General features: G+C 45.9%; 1 protein-coding gene across 4 annotated transcripts in view; it reads left to right on the top strand.

Annotated features, from left to right (window-relative positions):
- The first annotated feature begins 2,049 nt into the window (after positions 1-2,049).
- Lnx1 (ligand of numb-protein X 1) overlaps positions 2,050-10,180 on the top strand; it is a 101,848-nt gene continuing 93,717 nt past the window's right edge. For 3 of the 4 annotated variants that reach the window (XM_023711078.1, XM_023711077.1, XM_023711076.1), the window contains exons 1-2: positions 2,050-2,251; positions 2,873-2,990. The gene's annotated coding sequence lies outside the window, so the exon portion shown is untranslated. Of the gene's footprint in view, positions 2,252-2,853; positions 2,991-10,180 lie in introns of those variants that run through there. The other variant, XM_004627575.2, reaches the window with a different exon arrangement.

Raw genomic sequence — 10,180 nt, 5'->3', positions numbered from 1 at the left:
AGAAGTGAACTCAGTACATCCCCAGCCCCTTATTTTTTATTTTGAGAGGTTTCGTGAATTTGTCCAGGCTTGCTTCAAACCTGCCATCGTCCTCCTTCAGCAGCTGAAGTTACCTAATGTGACACCCACCCAGCCACCATGGTCATTCTTGAGTGTTCCCTAACGCTGACCTTCCTTCACTATGCTGGTCTACTTGGCCCCAAAAGACCATTTCAAGGATGGCCCCAGGAATGGCAGATTTCCTAGAGTATCTCATAGGTATACGTCATCTATAAACCAGTTACTCATTCGCTTGCAATTGAAGACATTCCTTCCTGCACAGAAATGTCATTCCCCAGCTTCCACCAGGCACTTCCTTCTGCATTCGGGACAGGAAGAAGCTGAAGTACCTTCTAGGACCTCATGCAGTGAACATCCAATCAGAACCTTCCCTTCTTTCTTTCCCTAGGTTAAAAAGGGCCCTGGTTAAGACCTGCTTAGGCCCTCCACTAGCCTAGCTAGGGCGAGTCATCCTCAGGCAAGTTCTCAGCTGTTCTAGCCCGCGGTCTCCCCAATTGTACCAAATGGTACTGGTACCCATAGGATTGCGACATAAAGTGCTTGGAGCAGCCAGCGACACCAGGTGAGTATTTACTCTGTGCTGGCTTTTATGATTTTTATTTTCATCTTTCCTCTGATAATTTGGAAACATTTCCATGATAATGTAACAGCCCTAATGGAATAATGGATCTCATATTGATACTTCTTTTAACCTCTGAAACACCATTCTAAATCCAGGAGCACCAAGAAACTTCTCCCTTAGGACGGCTGCCCTGTGAAACAGCCTGGAGTTGCTTGGACCTCTCTTCTACTAGTTTAACATGCTCTCTGTTCTCTTCCTTTCCTCTCCTCCCTCCCCCTCCTTCCCTGCTCCCCACAGCAAGTGGAACCCTTAGAACTTCGCGGGCCTCTCCGCGAAGTTCTACGTGCCGTCCGGGCTACGCTGCGATTCCTCTGCATCTCCTCCCCTCAGCCCTGACGCCCCCAACCTCCGCGGGTGTAGCGGGGTTGACCGCGGGTGGGGTGGGGCTTGGAGAGTTCGCCCCGCCTCCAGGGCCGCGGCTGGGGCGCGTTGAGGTGAAGCCTGCGTTTCTGGGGGCTGATCCATTTTCCCCGAAAGACCTGCGTGTGAAAGGTTTTGCTACCTTCACCTGTTTTGTTTTGATTGGTTCTTTTGCTTTCAATAAGAAAGGAGTAGCTACACCTGCCTGCGTTTTATTGGATAAAAGCGTGAAGGGCTATTTCAGCTCCTGGCTCCCGGAGCTCGCGGGTTCCCGGGTGCGGGAAGGCGGCCCGGGCCTGGAGGAGCGGCGGGGCAGGGCGAGACGGCTCTCTTCTTCTCTCCAACAGGTGGAGCGGGGCGCCCTGCCTGTCCCCCCACCCCCCAGGAGCTATACTGGAGGACTGCCTGCTGCCCTGCGGAGGCCTGGGAGTGGGCCTAGACTTTCTTTCCCTGCGCCAGCCCAAACACCCTGACCTCTCCCTCCTTTAGCACTACAGGATTTAAAGCCACCAAAACCATTCCCACCAAAGTCTGGAAAAAGAGGGAGTAGGGGGCAAAGCGCGCACTCGTGGTGGGGGGGGGTAGGGAGTGTGGGGGGGGGGGGGGGGGAGTGTTGTTTCTCCTGGGCTGGCTGCCATGAGTGAGGGGGGGTGGGGTCGTGGTGGGGGGGGGGGGGGGGACGCGGGGGGGCAGTATTCAACATTTAGTACCTTCACAGGTACGAAAACCTCTGGGTAGGCAGACTGACCTCCGCGGCCGGGGCGGAAGCTTCCACGGTGTCCTCGGGGAGCACATTCCAGAGAGTGAATAAAGTGTCAAGGGATGCTGGACGCAGGTCCTAGAAATGACAGCGATTCCGTAGGATGAGGCAGTTGTTTATAGCCCTCCCACGACGCCACAGGGCCCCACAGTCTCCCCGGTGCAGGCTGAGTCCCGGTGTGAGCTTCCTCCCCGCCACCCCTAACCCCACCCCCACCCCCAACACACACACAGATCCTGCTGGAAAAGCTGAAGCAGCAGTGACTAGCCCAGGGACACACACCAGGCTTGAGACGGAAATAACTCTGACGACTCCTCCTCGGCCCTAACAGAGACAACACTGCCCTATTACCGCACTACCATTCAAATCTGAATCACTTAAAATGCTCCTAATTGCAGACCTGAGGGCAACTGTAAGAACCGTGTGACTCTAACTGCCAAGGAGCCCAGGTACGAATGACCAAAGTTTTGCAAATGCTTGGACATGGAATTAAAATGCTGGGGGTGAGGCGTGTTTGATAATGACTCTAACACCGCCGCCAAGTGCCAAATTTAGATTTTTAAGAGCTGAATATGACCAATCACCTCCAGCTTGCCGCGGTACTGGACAGAGCTCCAATTGGGATTGAAAGAATGCCACTGAAAAAGGCATTTGGGCTAAACCTCAGATATTTCTAAGCAGTGAATCTTCGTACCTATTCTTTTTTGTGTCCATTCAAGTACTGTCTTGCTTCTGTGTTTAAATTTGCCTTTTAACTCCGATGTTGGCACCTGTGGGAGCTGGGGGGCGTGGGCTGGGAAACCACTGGGCTAATTTAAGTTCAAATCTTACACGGGGCTGGACAGGCGCTATGCTTGGGAAAGAAAGTAAATTCCATCTAGCAAATTGCTCCAACTGATTCATTTGTCCTCAGGCTCCGCCTACCTCTTGCAGGTATCCAGGTAAATGACAAGTGGGCGGGACCTACTGACTGTTCCATCGCTAAGGTCTCAGCAATGCTTTATCTGCCCAGGCTCCCATGCTGTCACACATTTCCTGCTCTGGACCAACCAATGCCCTTCTCCCTCCAGGCGCTTGTCCACCGAACTTGATTCTAGTCACTGCTCAGGTTGCCCAACAGTCTGCTTCGTTCAGTCGCGAGGGAAGAGAGCTGCCTGGTTGCTGCTGCTTTGAGAGACCTTTGAGAAGGTGAGCTGAAACTCCATTTTCCTCTCAGCATTTAGGCCACTGGCCCCGAAGGGAGCTGATCGAGGAATCTGAATGAGGAATACAAGCCAAAGGGCGCAGCCCTCAGCAAAGCTCTTTAGCAGAGAAAGAGTGGAGGTTGTCTTTGACACACTAGTTGTACAGTAAAGTTCTCCCAGCCTGGATATTTTATCCTTTTTGTTTCCTAACAAAATTGTTAATCCAGTCTCTGTTGATCTGATTTTGTAAAACTCTGGAGAGAGAGAAGTGAAGCGGAGGGTTTTTGAAATGTATTGCAAAGAGGTAGACCTGTTCAGCCTGTTTAATGGGACCTGGAGGTCGTAGGGCAAACAGAATTCAGAGTTGTCCTACATTTGCCTGTGGTGTTTTCAGTTTTGTCTGAGCCTTCTTTTGCTTCCCTTTAATGTGTTCATCTCCTCAGGGGTGATTTTGACTAAAACCTGTGCAACATTGTAGTTTTTTTCTTCAGAAAATCTGTTCCTCACACAGGTAAATGCTGCTGCCCCCTCCCCATTTCCTTTCTTCTCTCATGGCTGAAAAAGTCTACATAGTCTTTGCTCCTTGTTGCCCACCCTTTCACATACATTTTGCAGCCTGACTGGAATTCTTTACCATCAGGCCCAGTGTGGCTGCCTGGTGACCTTTGGTTAAAGCAAAGATGACTCCTTCAAGCCATAAAGGAAGAACTACAGGCAGTTACATTTTCAAACTAATTTTCTGAAACTCTTTTGGTCTGTTTTTAATAACAAATATATGCCAAAGAGATTGTTCTGCCAGGACATGACCTGCTGTTTTACCTGTCAGACTGCTCAGCCTGGGCTGCTTCTGTTCTTAATGACCCAGCAGCCACAATACTGGTGTTAGCAAAAGCAAAAAAGAAGTTATATTTGCTACTGGAGTGAACTGGAAAACCTACTGAGAAAAAACATGAGGCAATTTATTCTGGACTCTTTCATTAGCTGGAGTTTTATCCCCCCTGACATTTAAATTAGCAGTTAAAATTATAAGGAAATAGTCTGTTAAGAATTATGTTCCTAGTTATCTATATCAAAGTACCAAGAGACTGAATTAAAACAAGCTGAAGAAACCTTTACCTTAGACAAAAAGTTGTTTGTTACTATCAAGAAACTGTCTTACTCTTTTTTTTTTCGTTTGTTTGTTTAATGTATTTGGTTGTTACAGGGTCTCACTGCGCAGCTCAGACTCATGATGATCCTCCTGCTTTCAGCCTCCCCTGCGCTGAGATTACAGGCATGCACTACTATGCCCAGACTCTGGTCAGCTCAGCCTGCCCTGGGGGCAGGGCTGGCGCGGTATGTGGTGCCGAGGATTGAACTGCGGTCCCTGTGCTTGCCTAAGCAGGTGCTTTAGTCTGCTGAGCTATCTTGCCAACCCACTGCCTTCCTCTTGTTTCCTGTTTTCCTCTTGCTCCTGGGAAGCTCATAACATTCTCCTTTGTAACCTTTATATTTATATTTTCTCCTGAGCACATATCTTTGGAGGAAGTGACTGCTGCTTATACCATAATATCATTTTCACTTGATACAAAGCTCTGTCAGATCTAGATACTGAATCATCTAGATAAAATTATGTCCATGGAGTCCAGACTTCACAAAATTGTATTTTCTCTGGGTTACTATAGGCTGATTAGTTCCTTACATAATAGTTAATTTATGATTAAATTAATTTAGTCTGTTGAAAGAACAAAGCTGTGGACATATACTCCATAATATAAGAAAAAAAAATCAGACTAGAATTCAGATTGAGAGTGTCTAGAATGTAGCTGGTTTGTTGGATAACTGGTCCAGGAGTGCCATCCATTGTTCTTTGGTAACTCCCTGCCCTGGTTCTAGTGGACATAGAGCTGAAGGAAAAGTGCAAAATCTCTTCCACTTACATCCTCGAGCATGTTATTTATCTCGGACCCTTCATCAACAGGACAAGAGTTAGTAATCCTTATAATGTAATCTTGAGAAGTAAAGGAGGTGCCTAGTGTATGTAGTATTAAGTAGCCAGGGCCTGATGACAGTGCAGGGCCACATACAGCCCAGGCCCATCTTTTATATAGGACCTTTCATGGGTGACTTCAATGGGAGGATGTGGTCTGGGCCTATGGAGATAAAAGATCTGCGGCTGCACTTGCTCAGAACCTTGCTTGTTCTTGTAATTGAAATTGCTAACCATTTGGAAAAAGAAAACAGGAGGAAGGAGATAATACTTAAAGGCTGTGACATCATTAAAGGAGCCAGGCATCCATGTCCCCACTGCCTTGCAAGCAAAGCCTTTGGGAAGTTGAATATTCCTTTTTTCCCTACCTCCAGGCCTTCAGGGGAAATGTCCTGTTATTTGTAGTAATCTGACTTGGCAGGCAGCCCTGTCTTCATTTCTTCTATCTGCAGATTGGATTGGGTACTTGGTTGCTCCATTCTTATAGAGAAGGCATGATTTACCCCAGTCTGGGCATGCAGATGGTCAGGCCACTGGTGGAGTTTGGGTCTTCCGCTATACCCTGGAAGGAAGGCTCATGGGCACATTCAGTATGTTGGCCTACTTAGCAGAATATCCCATTCAGCAACTTTGCTCACTGCACAAAAGCAAGTATGTTTGTAGGCCCTGGTAGCTTCTTCTGGCTTCATCTTATCCCCAAGGGATAACACAAAATTTCATCATCCAAAAGCCAGCAACTAATGGATTGAGGATAAGAGGTTCTAACCTGAAACCTGCTGCTAACTTAACTAGGGGATTCTGGGAAAGAATCTCAACCTCCCCACTCGGCCCTTTAGTTTCCTTGTCTACATTCTCTAGCCACCCCTCAAAGAATGCTAAAAAGGTATACTTTACAGCTCCCCCTCTGTCCTGGAGACAGATGCGAGATGGGGTGCTCACCAAAGTGAGTGGCTCCCTAGGGAGCTCTAATCTTAGCCACTGAGCTCTAGGGGGAGCAGTGCTGCTACTCTAGAATAGTGGTCTGGCCTCTGCCATCTAACTACCTGGGTTCAAAACTCAGTTCCGCCAGGTGCTTCCTGTATGTCCTGGGACAGGGTCTTTAACCTGCTTTACTCAGTGCTAAATAGGATCGGCATAAAGATGACCTTAACCTGAAATATGTGAAATGTGTAGACGGGTAAGTTGGCATACAGTTAGTGTTATTTTCCTGAAAGGAAGACATGGTGGGTGAAACAGGCTGATCTGGTTTAAGGCCTACCTCTGCCACGTAACTGCAAATCTACAGAAGTCACTTAAAATTGCTTTGCCTCAGTTTGGTTATCTAAAAATCGGAATACTTACCCAGCTCAGCGCTGTTGTGACTAGCAGTTAAATTGGAGAAATGTGAAGTGGCTGGTATATAATAAGTGTTCAATAAGTGCTAACTGATACTATTACAGAAAAAAAATTGTGTGTCATCTATAGTTAGACTTTTGTCATACAGTAGCATGGATATAATGATGGGAACAGTAGTGGGTGGAGGGCCAAAAACTCTAAACAAAACAGATTTCCAGAAAGCTGGAAGGAAAACTTGCTAACACCGATTACCTTGTGTATCTTGGCATTCTAGGCCAGGACAGCTGCCAGGGTGTTTCCCGGCTTTTACAGGACTGTGGGCAGTGGGAGTCTGTGTGTGAGGAGCGTGGATCTCTGGGAGCTGTGGTTCTAGCTTCATTCTTCAGTCTCCTATTCTCCCTGACTCAATCTCCTTTTTACATTTGAAATCCTTACATAAGGTGGAGAAAATAAGTGGCCTCCTGGGAGTTTGGCCTCTTGCAAGGCTATCCGTGAGATTCTGCCAAGACAGGCCATGCGAGGAGGTTCTCAGATGGGCCTCCCTCACTTCCTGGGTATTCCTGGACTTCTTGGTATTACAGAGCTATTCTTAGTGTTTATGTGTTGGTGTTGCATAGACTCACTTTTATGTGGGTAGAGAATTTTATTGTCCTCTGACGGTGTCTCCAAACTATCAAGGGCTTTACAAAACTATCTGGAGGAAGACTGGCTGTGGTCACCCTTTTAGGGTTAATGAGATTTGACCATCTACTATCCCAAAAGAATAGGACATGAAAGTTGCAAGTACAGAAGACTGTTCTGAGTTGAAATCAAGAACACAAATTGTGGTTAAGTCCTACAGACTTCCTACATTTGCCATCTCTTCCTATCTCATTGCTTTTTGTGTGACACAAGGATACCACCATGGCTGTTGATTAGTTACTCAGAGGCACACTTCCAATTAATATGAGGAAGAACTTTCCATGAATTAGAGTTGTCAGAACATGCAGGAGACTGTCCATTGGGTTGAGGAGTTCCTTATTACTGATGTGGCTATTTCTTGGTATATTTTCTGCCTGGTTTATGTTTCCCAGATGGATAGGTGGGTCATTGGGTGGGTGGATGAATGAGTGAATGGATGGATGGGTGGATGGATGACGAGGGTATTTGTGTGTTTTCAGCAGCACATATACTCCTCAATAAAATGAGGGCTATCTTATGGCTCTCACTGGATTATTTTAGAGATTAAATGAAGAAAATGCATGTCAAGTACCCACCATCCTATCTTACAAACTACTCATTGAAGGTAATAATTATTTTATTTTATATTATATTTTAAGTAGGAAATGAGAAGAAGAATTCCTGCTCCAAACAACCTCCAAAATTTAGATCTGCAGTGTTTCTGACAGTTCCTTTTTCCTAAGCTCTTCACTCCTGCTCATCTTTTGCTACCTTTCTAAAAGCACTCGCTGCTCTTACCCAGAAAGCCACATTCCCTAACATGGGAATGAGTAGTACACTAACAGTGAGCACAGCTTCTATCCCCATGAAATAGGGACCTGATTTCTTAACATTAAAAGTCCAACTTGCAACACACAGACTTAAATTCCATGATCAACTCTATCTGCCTCTTGCATTTGATCATTTGCCACAGGAGCACAACCAACAGCAGAGTGGGAACTCTTTGGGAATTTTCTTTAATAGCCTCTTGGCACAGAGCACGGCAACAGTGCAGTGAATGATGGGAAGGCCTAAATATGTCATAGGTGTCTGCTGAGATGATTTGCATAAGTTGCTTATGACTACTTTTGTCAATCATGTGGCCTTTTTTGAATAGAACGCTGCATGTGTAGGCTCCTATATACTCACATTAATGCATGAGTCACTTTGTGTTTTCAAATTCCTCACTGAGCATTATTGTCATGCTTGTATTATGTCATCCACATTTTTTGTATGTGTAAGCTCTGTTTTCCTAATTAGACTTAAGTTCTGTGGTGATAAAATTGAATTACCTAAGGGAAATCCCACGAAGTTGGAGACAAATGGCGTGGGTGGACTAGGCCATTGGTGAACATGTGTAGAATGGACACAGCAGGGAAATGTTGAGGATGCAAATATCTTTCTTTGTTGTGTTGTCTCCATTGAACTTGGCTGTTTTTAAAAAATCCACTGTCAAGCAAAGCAACGCTTTTCTCTAACCTGTGTCTGAAAGGTTTTTTTTTGGTTTCCAAAACTTGTATCTAATTGGCTAGCCACTTGGGACTCTTTTCACTTAAGCACTTTCCTGGTTTTCCCATTTTCTGCATATCTGATCAGTTATTGACTCCAGATGTAGTACACTGTCTCTTTCTAGTTCCCAATTTTCCTATAATTTCCTTACATGTTTCTGGCCCTTTTAAAGACCCTTTGTGTTTTTTTTCCCCTTCTTCTGTCTTTCCTAGTATTAGAAGCACTGTGCAAGTGAGTGTCATTCACGGATTTCATTAATGAGTCACTTACACCTTCTTAGAGACCATGGATGTAGTCAAAGCAGAGCTGACTGCAAGCTTTGTGGCAGCCTGTGAGCCCCGCCCCTGCCTTGCCCTGTGATGTGTATACCCCACACTCCTGCGCATATGTGCACACTGCCCCCACTTCCAATGCTGGTTTACGGTTCAATCCCAAATGTAACCCTTTTTATGTACATCACTAATGCACCTTATTCTTCCTGATTGCATATAAGTCTACAAACCAAGGAACAGCCCACTTCACGTTCACCAAACTTCTTGTGTAGTTTAGTTCACTATTTCAAATTTTATTTATTAAAAAAAGGCAGTGGTCCATTATGGCCCTAATTTTGGCAATTGCTTTCCCCTCAGCAGTCTAGGAACTAAGTCACGGACAGGGCAGTGACCCTGTTGTTGAGTCATGTTAGAGGACTGGGGACACCATATGAAGAAAGTACCACTACTGGCCCACTCAGTTTCTCCAGGCGTGCTGCTGCTCCGGATGGAGCTCCTGACTGTGGTCTGTGCACTGAGGCGGAGACACAGTGATGAGCTGGAAACCAGCCAAGCAACCATTCACCCTCGTACAGCTTCATCCAGATTTTTAAGGCATCATCAACTGAAAATTTAAAACTCAGCTTTTGTTTTATTTTGCTTTGGTACTAGGGATTTGAACCCAGGGCCTTATACATGCTAGGCAAGCACTCTGGCACTGATGGACACTTCCAGCCCAAGCTTAGTTTCTGTGTGTGTTTGAGAGTCTCACTGTGCGGCCTAGACTGGTATGAACCTCCTCCTGGGCTTGAGTGGTCCTCTTGCTTCAGCCTCCCAAGTGCTGGGGCTACAGCTATGCATCACTGCCCCAGCTCAGGCTCAGTCTGTCAAAGCTGAGAAGTGAGCTGGGAAGTCACCTGGCATGAGATTAGCTTGTGTGTGTTTTAAACACACTGTAAAACAGTAGAATTTTGAAGGGATTAAAAGATTTTGAACTTTAATTCATCAAAAAGTACAAAGGAAATAGCTCTACAGTAGAACAGAGCCTCACGCTGTTTATAAAACGTCACATTCTGTGTCTGTTCCTGGCTGGAGAGAAGTCTTCATTGCTTGTCTCAACCCTTATATACTTTTTTTTTTTTTTTTTTTTTTGCGGAGCCGGGAATTAAACTCAGGCCCTTGCACTTTCCAGGCAAGTGCTTATTCTACTGAGCCATCTCCCTGGCCCCTTTTATATACTTTTGAAACAAAGCTCTTCTGAGCTCTGATCATTTTGTGCTCTTCTGTGGACCCTGACTTTTGATCACACTTCTTTTCCTTTTTTGAAGCAGACCCTCATGATGCCATCAGTGAACTGCTCACCTGGCATCTCTGTCAGGCAGAGTCAGCAGTTTAGACCGGGGTTGACGTTCAGTGCCACACCACGGAAGC

This window comes from Octodon degus, unplaced genomic scaffold, assembly GCF_000260255.1.
Source record: "Octodon degus isolate 3935 unplaced genomic scaffold, OctDeg1.0 scaffold00019, whole genome shotgun sequence".
Classification (NCBI taxonomy): Eukaryota; Metazoa; Chordata; class Mammalia; order Rodentia; family Octodontidae; genus Octodon; species Octodon degus.
This window is presented reverse-complemented; position numbering and strand designations above follow the sequence as displayed.